The sequence below is a fragment of the Saimiri boliviensis genome, chromosome 1 (assembly GCF_048565385.1).
Source record: "Saimiri boliviensis isolate mSaiBol1 chromosome 1, mSaiBol1.pri, whole genome shotgun sequence".
NCBI lineage: Eukaryota > Metazoa > Chordata > Mammalia > Primates > Cebidae > Saimiri > Saimiri boliviensis.
The window spans coordinates 89436797-89449625 of record NC_133449.1 but is presented as its reverse complement, the minus strand read 5'-3'; positions in this window follow the sequence as shown (position 1 = coordinate 89449625).

Below are 12829 nucleotides of genomic sequence, written 5' to 3'. Positions count from 1 at the left end.
TGTTCTGTCCCTAGTGACGCCCCTGTCCACACGGGCCAGTCACTCCTGCTCTGCCAGCCGGACCTACCCAGGACGAAGGAGGGGCTGTGCCCCTGCAAAGAAGGGTGACTCGACTCCTTTCCCAGCCACCAAGTGAGGACGAAGGGTCCACACCCCAGGGGGAGTCAGGATGTCCCAACACAGGATGTCCTGTAGACGCCGCGTCGTCATCTTCCAGTTACGAATTGCCTTACCTGTTCTGCTCAAACAGGAATTGTTTCCCCAAAAAGACTGTGGAATGAGGTCACCAGAGACGTGCCTAAACGATGACAAACACCGGTCCTGGGCGCGCCGAAACCCTGGTAACCAGTTACTCAGACTGCGGGGCTGATTTTATCTTTCCTGAAGCAGCCGCGGAGCAAATTCAGTGAGGGCGCGCCCCCTGGTGGAGATACGAGGTTCTACCATGCAGAAAGGACCGTTCTGGCGAGCGACTCCTGTGGGTCGAACAGAGAACGGAAGGACGAGGAGGTTTCTAGATGTTCTCAGCGGCAGAGTCATGGTCAATACTCAATAAATATTGATTTGTTGATTGAGATATGAAATAAGAGTGATTAGCCGGGCGCGGTGGCTCAAGCCTGTAATCCCAGCATTTTTGGAGGCCGAGGCAGGTGGATCACGAGGTCAAGAGATCGAGACCATCCTGGTCAACATGGTGAAACCCCATCTCTACTAAAAATACAATTAGCTGGGCATGGTGGTGCGTGCCTGTAATCCCAGCTACTCAGGAGGCTGAGGCAGGAGAATTGCCTGAACCCAGGAGGCAGAGGTTGCGGTGAGCCGAGATCGCGCCATTGCACTCCAGCCTGGGTAACAAGAGCGAAACTCCGTCTCAAAAAGAAAGAAAGAAAGAAAGAAAGAAAGAAAGAAAGAAAGAAAGAAAGAAAGAAGACTGATTAATGTAACCGTTAGTAATCAAGGTCTTGGCATGTGAGAATTTTAATAAAAGGTAAACCATCAGCCAAGGCAGGAAGAAAGCAGGGAGAGTTGATCTCTGGTCTGATAAGAGAGGTAACTTTGAGAGCGCTCATATACTTTCTGCTTTGACATTGTGGGTATTATAGCCCCTCTTTGTATACCGAAGGCAACCAATCTTTTTATTTTGAACATTTTCACATATATACAAAACAGAGTAAAGGACTGTAAATCCCCATATACCTACCAGCCAAGTTCCGGAATCAAGTTTTTGTCACTCTTGCTTTATGTGTCCGTTTTTATTTTTTTTATTGCTATTTGTCCCCTTTAAGTATTGTAACCTAGACATCACGTCACTTTACTCGAAATGCTGCAGTATGCATTGCTGAAAACTGTGGGCATTTTCTTTTTTTTTCTTTTCTTTCCTTCTTTCTTTCCTTTTTTTTTTTTTTTTCTTTTGAGACGGAGTTTTGCTCTTGTTGCCTGGGCTGGAGTGCAATGGCGAGATCTCGGCTCACAGCAAACTCTGCCTCCCAGGTTCAAGCAAGTATCCTGCCTCAGACTCCCAGGTAGTTGGGTTACAGGCATGCGCCACCACACCTGGCTAGTTTTGTATTTTAAGTAGAGACGGTGTTTCTCCACATTGGTCAGGCTGGTCTCGAACTCCCGACCTCAGGTGATCGCCCGCCTTGGCCTCCCAAAGTGTTGGGATTACAGGCATGAGCCACCATGCCTGGCCTCTTTTTTCTTTTTTTTGAGACAGAGTCTCACTCTGTTACCCAGGCTGGAATTTAGGCTCACTGCAACCTGCACCTCCCGGGTTCAAGTGATTCTCCCGCCTCAGTCTCCCAAGTAGCTGGGACTACAGGTGCACAACAACATGCCTGGCTAATTTTTGTATTTTAGTAGAGACAGAATTTCTTCATGTTGATGAGGCTGGTCTGGAACTCCTGATCTCAAGTGATCTACTAACCTCTGCCTCCCAAAGTGCTAGGATTACAGGCATGAACTACCACACCTGGCCGGCATTTGCTTACATAGCCACATGCCATTATTTCATTTAAAAAAATTTATAATTCCTTGGAGTCATCTAAACCAAGCTTGTCCAACCCGTGGCCCACGAGCCACATGTAGCTCAGGATGGCATTGAATGCAACCCAACACAAATTCATAAACTTTTTTAAAACACCATGTTTTCGGGTTTTTGTTTTTTTTTTTTTTTTTTCGGTTTGATTTTTCCTTTATCAGCTTATCAGCTATTGCTAGTATTAGTGTACTTTATGTGTGGTAAAATACAATTCTTCTTCTTCCAATGTGGTCCAGGGAAGCCAAAAGATTGGACACCCCTGATCTGAATGACCATACAAAGAGTCTACATGTAGATGTTCTTGAAAACTTACTGCAGTTGTCTGGTTGTTAGGTCTAAGTCTCTCTCTCTCTCTCTCTCTCTCTCTCTCTCTCTCTCTCTCTCTCTTTCTCTTTCTCTCTCTCTCTCCCCACCTCCCATTCCTTGTCCTTCCTCTCCATCCCTCTTAATTGACTTATCCTTACATATAGTCAAATGCCCAGGCACTAAGCATACAATTCAATGAGTGCTGACAAATGCACACACCTGAAATCCCATGCCCTCATCAAGATGGAGAACATTCCCATCACCTCAGAAAGTTACCACCTGTGCATTGGCAGCCATCTCTGTCCTCACTCCCACCCACTTCTCTGATTTCTTTCACCGTGGGTAAGTTTTTCGTGTTCTAGAATGCTATATAAAGTGCATGCTTGCAGTATGTAGTCTTTTCGAGTATGGCTTTTTGTGCTTAGCATGATATTCTCGAGGTCCATCCGTGTTGTCACTGAGTTGCATGCCACTGTGTGCATTCACTACAATTTGTTTATGCATATTCCTCTTCCTGAACATCTGGATTGTTTCCAACTTGGGCTATTATGAATAAAGCTGCTATAAATATGTTTGCGTAAATCTTTGTATGGACATATGTTTTCAGCATGTATACTTATGTTTAGCTTTGTGAGAAAGCCTTGTCTCTTCTCATCTAAAGCACCTCTTAGTCTCTCTTTTTGTTCAGTTGTCCAATAGTTCAACATTCTGCACATGTCCATCAGCTCCCTTTTGGTATCCCTTACCTAGTCCCTCCTCTGATCCCTATATATATATATATATATTTTTTTTTTGAGACATGATCTCACTCTGTCACCCATGCTGGAATGCAGTGGTACAATCATAGTTTACTGCAGGTTTAAACTCCTAAGCTCAAGCCATCCTCCTACCATAGCCTCCTGAGTAGTTAGAACTACAGGTGTCTGCCACCATGCCCGGTTAAGTTTTAGAAAAAGGTTATTATTTTTTTTTTTAGAGATGGGGTCTTGCTATGTTGTCCAGGCTAGTCCTGAACTCCTGGCCTCAAACAATCCTCCTGCCTCAGCTTCTAGAAGTGCTGGATTACAGGCATGAGCTACTGAGCCCAGTCAAAATTCTGAAAGAAAATGCTGGGAGTTTTTATAAACTGGAAGTTGGATCTAAAACCTGGAGGACAGAGGCAGAGGTTGTAGTGAGCTGAGATTGCACCACCACATTCTAGCCTGGGTGACGGAGTGAGAATCTGTCTAAACAAAATAAATAAAATAAAATAAAACCTGTAGGAGATGCATGTTAGTCATTTTGGCAGGAATGACTCAAGCAATGCTATATAGTTTATCCTGCATCTTATCAGAAAGCATGTAAATGGCATGCTTGCCCCACTTGCAGTTAAGATAATATGACTGATGAGTAGATCTAAGCAGTGGAAGCCTGATTCCCCACTGTATCCTCCATCAACCCCTCATCGATTGGCTCCAGATGATCTTAGCTTTGAATCAATTTCTTTGTTAAACATTACAAAATAGCGGTTTTTAAAATTCTGTCCTCCCTCCACATTTATTATCTGGAATTCTTCCATAAAGGAGCTTCTTTATCAACTTTCCCTCATTGTCATTTGGCAAAGGCAAGAAAATGTGTAACTATTTGTCTTTAATTGCTACAGGTGTGTAGCACTAGTAGTTTTAATTTACGAGCAATTTTAGTTGTCAGTGAAAATTTTTAACCTGACTTATTGATTGTTAGAAACTTTCTAAAAGCTAAGACAAGAAAAGCTCTCATAATGAAGTATTATTCAAAATGTAAATATGAGAGCTCCCTCATCTTGCTTCAGAAAAAGGATACGTATAGAAAAACACTGACTTATCAAGGGACCTGGATCCACTCTGGGCTAAACAGATGTAATGATAATAACTCCTAACATTTAGGGGACATTTCTTATTGATTTAAATTAATTAATAATTAAATGGAGTTAATTTTTTTTTTTTTTTTTTTTTTTTTGAGACGGAGTTTCGCTCTTGTTACCCAGGCTGGAGTGCAATGGCACGATCTCGGCTCACTGCAACCTCCGCCTCCTGGGTTCAGGCAATTCTCCTGCCTCAGCCTCCTGAGTAGCTGGGATTACAGGCACGCACCACCATGCCCAGCTAATTTTTTGTATTTTTAGTAGAGACGGGGTTTCACCATGTTGACCAGGATGGTCTCGATCTCTTGACCTCGTGATCCACCCGCCTCGGCCTCCCAAAGTGCTGGGATTACAAGCTTGAGCCACCACGCCTGTCCGGAGTTAATGTTTATGATAACAGTTACAGAGAAAAGAAAAGTGCTAGTCATTGTGCAATCTAGAAGGCTTTATTCAAGTTAGATTTAACTTTTCCCCTTGAGGAAGTCATGGATTCATTTTATTTAGTTGACATTTATTGAGCACTCACTTCATTGGGAAAACAAAGATGAATTAGACCAAGACACTGTGAGGCCTCAAGGGGCCTAGTAGATGAATTTTGTCTCACTGGTTCCTGGGACTTCCTTTGGCCAAATATTTATGGTCTTTGTTGTGTTATGTACAAAGAACACCCTGAAGCTGTTGGCAATACAGCTGTTGGTCAGATATCGCCTGCCCTATATGTAGGTGAAAAATACATAACCAGCTCTGAGATTGGGGAAGGGAGAAGATTTGATTGGTAGCATTTGCCTATTTCCAGGGTGCCAATACTCCCACCATGGCCCATTTCAAGCTGCCAAAATAATGTTACTGAATGCAGAGTTGCAAAGATATGCATAGCACACCATTATACAATATTTCCACTATACAGATGCAATAGAGGTAAATAACTTCGCAAGCATAGATAATGATTAAATAGAGTAAAATAAGGAAGGGATGAGCTTTGAGTATTTATTATCTTTGTGATATACCTTACTTAGTTGTAAGTTTACATAATTTAATTTTTAAGGATGGCTATGTTTAACAAGTGGCTGGTACAATTTCTGAAAATTGAACAATTAGCTCTTGAGAGCCAGTATGAGCCCGCTGCAGCACACCACTGCTTACACTCATGCAGTATTACCAGATAGCTGCTGTAATATACTCATGGAGCTGGGGACTTGGAACAGCGTGGCTGGGTTGACACTCTGAGTGGGGATGGTCAGTGGCCTTACGGCATGGTAGAAGGGAGAAGCTGGGTATAGTAATACGGGTTATTTCCTCCTCTCATCTGTTGGGGTTATTTAGTTTCCTTCTATTACTGTAACAAATTACCCCAAACTTAGTGTTTTAAAACAATACAAGTTTATTATCTCCCCCTTCTGGAGGTCAGAAGTCAGAAAGGTTCTCACTGGGCTAAAATTAATGTATCTGCGGGGCTATGTTGAAGGCTCTGAGAAAGAATCCTTTTCCTCACCTTTATCAGCTTCTAGAAGCCACCCACATTCCTTGGCTTGTGTCCTCCTTACTCCTCCTTACTCCATCTTCAACGTTGGTACAAAAATTAGCAGCATTGGTCAAGTCCTTTCCCATTGCCATCTCTTTGGTTTTCGATTGGGAGAGTTGATTAGCAACTTTAACTCCATGTACAAACTAAATTCCCTTTTGCCATGTAACCTTAAACATTTTTAGGTTCTAGGGACTAGAATGTGGCTATCTTTGGAAGGCCATTATTCTTCCTAACACGGGTGCTAACAGATACCTCCAGCTGGCTCTGCACAGACTGTCCTCTGGAAGGACCTTCTAGAAAAACCAAGAACCTTGGGAAGTGAAAGTCATGAAAGTATGGCGGAGGGACCACAGAGGAAGAAGATGAAGGGCAGAGAGATCAGAGGGAGAAGGTGAAACTGCAAACCTATCCAGAAGTGGGCAGAAACACAATGGGAAAAGTAGAAAACCACTCTGTGTTTGTGGGAATGTCATGTGACTGCTTTCTTTCTGATGATGGACTGCCCCGCACTCCTCCAGATGCTGCAGGCACAATTGGGGGCTTACTCAGGCGTCCCTGAATATACAGGGCTAACTAAGACGCAGTCCTAGATCAGCACTGTGGCTCACACCTGTAATCCCACCTGGGAGGCCAAGGTGTGAGGATGGCTTGAGCCCAAGAGTTTGAGACCAGCATGAGGTAACACAGTGAGACCTCAACTCTACAAAAACAAAGACAAAAATAAAATAAAATAAAATAGCCAGGCATGGTGACACATGCCTGTAGTCCCAGCTACACAGGAGGCGGAGGTTGAAGGATTGCTGGAGGCTGGGCCATCAAGGCCGCAGTGAGTTGAAATCACACCGCTGCACTCAAGCCTAGGCAACACAGTAAGACTGTCTCAAAAACAAAACAAAAAAAACCTGATGCTAAAGATCTTGAAGTTTAGTTGAGGGCACATGACTAAACCTGGTATAATAGGCACTTAAATGTCAATAATGGTCCAAATTTTAAAAGTGCTGAAGGACATCCAAAAACGGGGAGGAGGTAATGTTTGAGAAGCAGTCACAGAGGTGATGGGGAGCAGTGAAGAGGGTGTGTGTAAAGACACAGGGGGTGCTGGAGAAGCTGGTTGAAAATCAGAACTATTGAAGCTGAGTGCAGGACACAGTGTAGAGCCCAAAAATTTGGGTCTTTTCCCTGGGAATAGAAACTTGTTTTTAATCTATGAAGCTTCTACCTGTGGCAAGAAAGAGGATGGACTGGAGTCAGGGAGAATGGTTAGAAGGCCATTTCTAAGTAGACCAGCAACCTCAGATGAGGCTCATGATTGCTACTATTTGCAGAGCTGTGGAGTTAGGCATACCACTCTGCACCCAAAGGGTTACTTATAGAGACCAAAAGACCTGTGCTCTCACTCTGCCTCTTTACGTGATACTAGCAAGGAATAAAAAATGACATTTGTAGTAGAGTAAGAAAATAAACTGTGGACAATTGTAAAGCATCTTTAAAAACTGAAGACACAAGTGGGTGGGTGATGAGAAGTTGCTTAGTGGGTACAAGGTATGTTATTCGGGTGACAGATACACTGAAAGCCCAGGCTTTGTCACTACACAATATATTCATCTAACAAAATTTCACTTGTACCCCTTAAATTTATACATATTTTTAAAAATCAGAAAACAAACCTGAGGACATAAACATGCACATCAAAGTATGTTCAATATATGCACTAATATGTTCATCACAGCATTATTCACAATGGAAACGAAATGGAATCAACCCAGGTGCCCATCAGTGGTGGGCTGAATAAAGACAATGTGGTATATATATACCATGGAATATTACACAGCCATAAAAAGGAATAAAATCTTATCCTTTGTAGCAGCACACAGGCAGCTGGAGGCCATTGTATTAAGGGAATTAAAGCAGAAATAGAAAACCATATAGCACACGTTCTCATTTATAAGTGGGAGCTAAACACTGGGTACACATGGACATGAAGATGAGAACAATAGAGGCTGGGGACTATAACACTGGGGAGGGAAGAACGGGGACAAAGGTTGAAAAACTACTACTGGGTACTATGCTGGGTGACAGATTCAGTCATACCTCAAACCTCAGCATCATACAATATACCTTTGTAACAAACCTGCACATGTATGGCCTGAATACAAAATAAAAGTTGATGTAAAGCATGTTCAATATTACTAATTTTCAGAGAAATGTAAATCAAAATCACAATGAAAAAGCACTTCTCACCGATTAGCTCAGCTATTATTAAAAAAATTAAAAAGCGGCCGGGCGCGGTGGCTCAAGCCTGTAATCCCAGCACTTTGGGAGGCCGAGGCGAGTGGATCATGAGGTCAAGAGATCAAGACCATCCTGGTCAACATGGTGAAACCCCGTCTCTACTAAAAATACAAAAAACTAGCTGGGCGTGGTGGCGCGTGCCTGTAATCCCAGCTACTCAGGAGGCTGAGGCAGGAGAATTGCCTGAGCCCAGGAGGTGGAGGTTGCGGTGAGCCGAGATCGCGCCATTGCACTCCAGCCTGGGTAACAAGAGCGAAACTCCGTCTCAAAAAAAAAAAAAAAAAAATTAAAAAGCATGTTCAGTATCACTAATCATTAAGGAAATGCACATCAAAACCATAGTGAGAAAGCACTTCTCGTCCAATTGGTTGGTTATTATTTAAACAGTAACAACAAAAAGATTATAAAAGAAAGTAACAAGTGTTAGTAAGGATGTGGAGAAATTGGAACCCTTGTAATTTCTGGAGGGAATGTAAAAGAATGCAGCCACTGTGGGAAACAGCATGATGGTTCCTCAAAAAAAAAAAAAAAAAAAAAAAAAATTAAAGATAAAATTACTATGTAATTCTGCAATTTCACTTCTGGATATATCCCCAAAACAATTGAACACAGGAACTTGAACAAATATTTGTGCACACATATTCATAAGAGCTTTATTCCCAATATCCAAAAGTTGGAAAAACCCAAATGTTCATCAACGGATGAATGGATAAACAAATACAGTATATACATACAACGGAATGTTACTCATCTTTAAAAAGGAAAGATATTCTAACACATGCTACAACATGGCTGAACTTTAAGGACAATATACTCAGTGAAATAAGCCAGACACGAAAAGACAAACATTATATGAGTTCACTTATATGAGGTCCTAGAACAGTGAAATTCATAGAGACAGAAAGTAGAAGAGTGGTTGCCAGGGGCAGGGGGCGGGAGGATGATGAGTTATCATTTCAGGGATATGGAGTTTCAGTTTGGGAAGAAAAAAACATTCTGGATGAGGCCAGGCATGGTGGCTCACACCTGTAATGCCAACACTTTGGGAGGCCAAGGCAGGCAGATCACAAGGTCAGGAGTTCGAGACCAGCCTGACCAACATGGCAAAACCACGTATCAACCAAAAACACAAAAATCAGCCGGGCATGGTGGTGGGTGCCTGTAATCTCAGCTATCTGGGAGGCTGAAGCAGGAGAATCACTTGAACCTGGGAAGCAGAGGTTGCAATAAGCAGAGATCGTGCCACTGCACTCCAGCCTTGGCTACAGAGCAAGACTCCGTCTCAAAAAAAAAAAGGTCTGAATGGATGGTGGTGATTGGACAATATAAATGTACTTAATGCTATGAAACCATCTACTTAAAAATTGTTAAAATGGGAAAATTTATGTTACATATTTTAACATACACATATGAACCCCCTTCCACATACACATACAAACTGAGGACTAGTCCCCACCTCCCCACCCTCAAGGGCAAAATTTATTCTAATACATCCTGCCCCCTATATCTGATCTGGTCACTCATTGCTGCTCCATACACATATTTGTTTTACACCCAGTATATAGAAAGGACAAAATCAGAGTTTAAAGGCTGAACAATGGAAAAAGGCAAGGCCTCATTTTCTTAAGGCTTAAGAAAACAGAACTGTTTAAAATCCAATTTTAATAGATTATCAAGTTTAATATCTGTTAGGTGTTGAACTAAATAACAGAGAGGCTCTCTGAAAGAAAACGCTATTAATTTCGGAATAGAACATTGCAGTGGGAATACATATGAATGCCATAGTTAACTATGTGAGTGTTCAGGGAGGTAAAGGATGACAAAGGTTTTTAAAAGAAAAAAATGAGAAGGATTACACAGTTGTTTCAAAAAAATTATCTTTGGCTACAAAGATCAATGACAAGGATAATGCCAGTCCAGGGTTGGCCAGGGAGTTGCTGGGCAGCTGTCCCCCTAGAAATATTTTTTGTTTAAGGTTGCAATGGCATTTGTGTAAGGCACGGTTTTTCCAGAGCCTTTTTTGCTACCAGGTATACAAGTGCGAGAACCCTCTTTTGAAGCCTCCCCTGTCTCTCTTTGTTAAGGTTTTTTGTTTTTGTTTTTAAGCACTAGCGACTCCATTTTGATTGTGACAACATTCACGTAGGTTATCAAGATGATCAAGACTAACACATTGCTAATATGTGCCCTTAATATGATATATTGAAAATGATACTTTATATCCTGAGAGTGACAGTAAAATAAAAAACAAAAAAAAATAATATGACACTTGATCTGTTTTTCCTCCCAAATATTCAATCCCAGTAATCATATGAAAACAGCCAAATCCCAACTGAGGCATACTGTACAAAATACCTGACCAGTATTCCCAAACACTATCCAGGTCAGCAAAAACAAGGAAAGTCTGAGAAACTGTCACGGCCAAGAAGAGGAAAAAAAAAGTCAGAAAAAAACAACAAAAACGCCTTAGGGAATATGAATAAAGTATGCACTTTAGTTAATAATTATGTAAAAAACAGGGAGCTCAAACTTGGCTTGTTTTTTTGTTTTTTGTTTTTTGTGTTTCTTTGGTTTTTTTTTTGAGACGGAGTTTCGCTCTTGTTACCCAGGCTGGAGTGCAATGGCACGATCTCAGCTCATTGCAACCTCCGCCTCCTGGGTTCAGGCAATTCTCCTGCCTCAGCCTCCTGAGTAGCTGGGATTACAGACACGCCCCACCATGCCCAGCTAATGTTTTGTATTTTTAGTAGAGACAGGGTTTCACCATGTTGACCAGGATGGTCTCGATCTCTTGACCTCGTGATCCACCCATCTCGGCCTCCCAAAGTGCTGGGATTACAGGCTTCAGCCACCACGCCCGGCCTTCAAACTTGGCTTGTAATCCCAACACTTTGGGAGGCTGAGGCGGGCTGATCACTTGAGGTCAGGAGTTTGAGACCAACCTGACCAATGTGGTGAACCCGTCTCTACTAAAAATACAAAACTTAGCCAGGCATAGTGGTGGACGCCTGTAATCCCAGATACTCAGGAGGCAGAGGCTGCAGTGAGCTGAGATTGCACCACTGCACTCCAGCCTGGGCAAAAGAGGCAGACTTGGTCAAAAAAAAAAAAAAGATGGGTGAAGCTCTTTTCTCTTAGAGATGTATACTAAAATATTTAAGCATAAAGTAACATAATGTCTGAGATTTACTTCAGACTAATCAAGTGAAGTGAGAGAACATGGATGGAGTTATAGACCTGAAGTTGGGAACGGCTGAGACTGGATAATGGGTACATGGAGTTCACTATACTCATTTATATTTTTGCACGTCTTTTAAAACTGTCCATGATAAAAAGTTATAAACTTAAAAAAATCTAGTATGCTAATTTATATAAATCTGAGTGCTTATATGTGGCTATTTCCTGCCATTATAAAGGGAAGCAGAAAAAAAAAAAACGGTTTTGAGAGAAGGGAATAAACAAGAATGAAGCAAAGATAGAAGGGGAGAAACAGTAAGAGATGAGGTATGAGCCGTGAAATGTTACTGTGTCTGCTTCCCACCCGCTCCCTGAGACTCCGCCCTTGGATTTGGCGAGCAAAAAAAGTAACTCCTGGATACTTACATCAGCCCCCACTCTTAACCTACTATTCCCCTTCAAACAACTCCAACACTACGTTTTCCAGGAGGTACAAGTTCAAACAACTGCCGAGAAATATTAGGTTTGCTTTGGCACCTCACCCCTGCTCTAGAATTCATTCTTCTCTTTAAGCTAAAGAGTAAAGAGTTTCCCGCATGGGGGTACTTAGCCTAACTTAGGGAAAGTACAATCTGCAGCAGAGGTGGAGGACGTAGGTCCTGGTTTTGGTTCTGCTGTGCTGCCATGTGACTTTACACAAGGTACATCAGGACTCTGTGCTTGTTCCGTCGGTCTTCTGTGTTGCTGTAACTGAGACAGGAAACGCACTGGAGCAAAGCAAAAAAAAAAAAAAAAAAAAAGGGAGTTGTAAAACTACAAAGTACAGAATTCCTATTTTTAGTAGGACTCCTCAAAGTTGCAAATCATCAAATTTTGTTCAGACTTTTGCCTCAGTGAACAGTTATTTGGAGCTAGCTGCTCAAGAGAAAATCAAGTAAAGCAAAGTTCTTTTCTTCCTTGCCCGAACTTCTCCCCTCTTCTTTTCAATTTAAGGCAGAGGGCCATGCATTTTTGCACTGGATTAAAAAAAAAAAAAAGGACAGTATGTCATAATAAAAGGCCCACCTGGTGCCTTCCTTAAATCTTCCCCTACGTCCATCTATACATACATGCTTAGTTGTTCGTTAGCCCAGTAATCATGTTTGGTAACCAGCCATAGGGACTGTAAAACCAGGCCAGAGAAAATCTTTGCTTAGTTATTTTAGTGACTGTTTGGGGAAGTGCTGGTAGGGCTAACTGGTCTTCCAATATCACTGTAGAAGCTGCCACATTCAGCAAGTTATCATGAAGTAGAATGCATGATTTAAAGGACATGGAGAGAGCTCTGAAACTTGAAAGAAGCTCTTGATTTTCAAGTGTATGCAAACATGGAAAATGTATCTCATAGACAAGATAGTAAACATGTAACTCTACTGATCATTGTATGACCAAGGGAAGTTCCACACTGTTCTTGATCTCTATACATTTAGTTCTCATTACTTATAGTAGTTGTGCTCTATAAATTGCAGCAAACACTGAATTAGCAAATCACATTACTTCTAAGGAAAATAGAGGTTTAGGTAACTGTGAGCCTCTGGTCACAATGTTTTCGTCAGCCGATCAATAT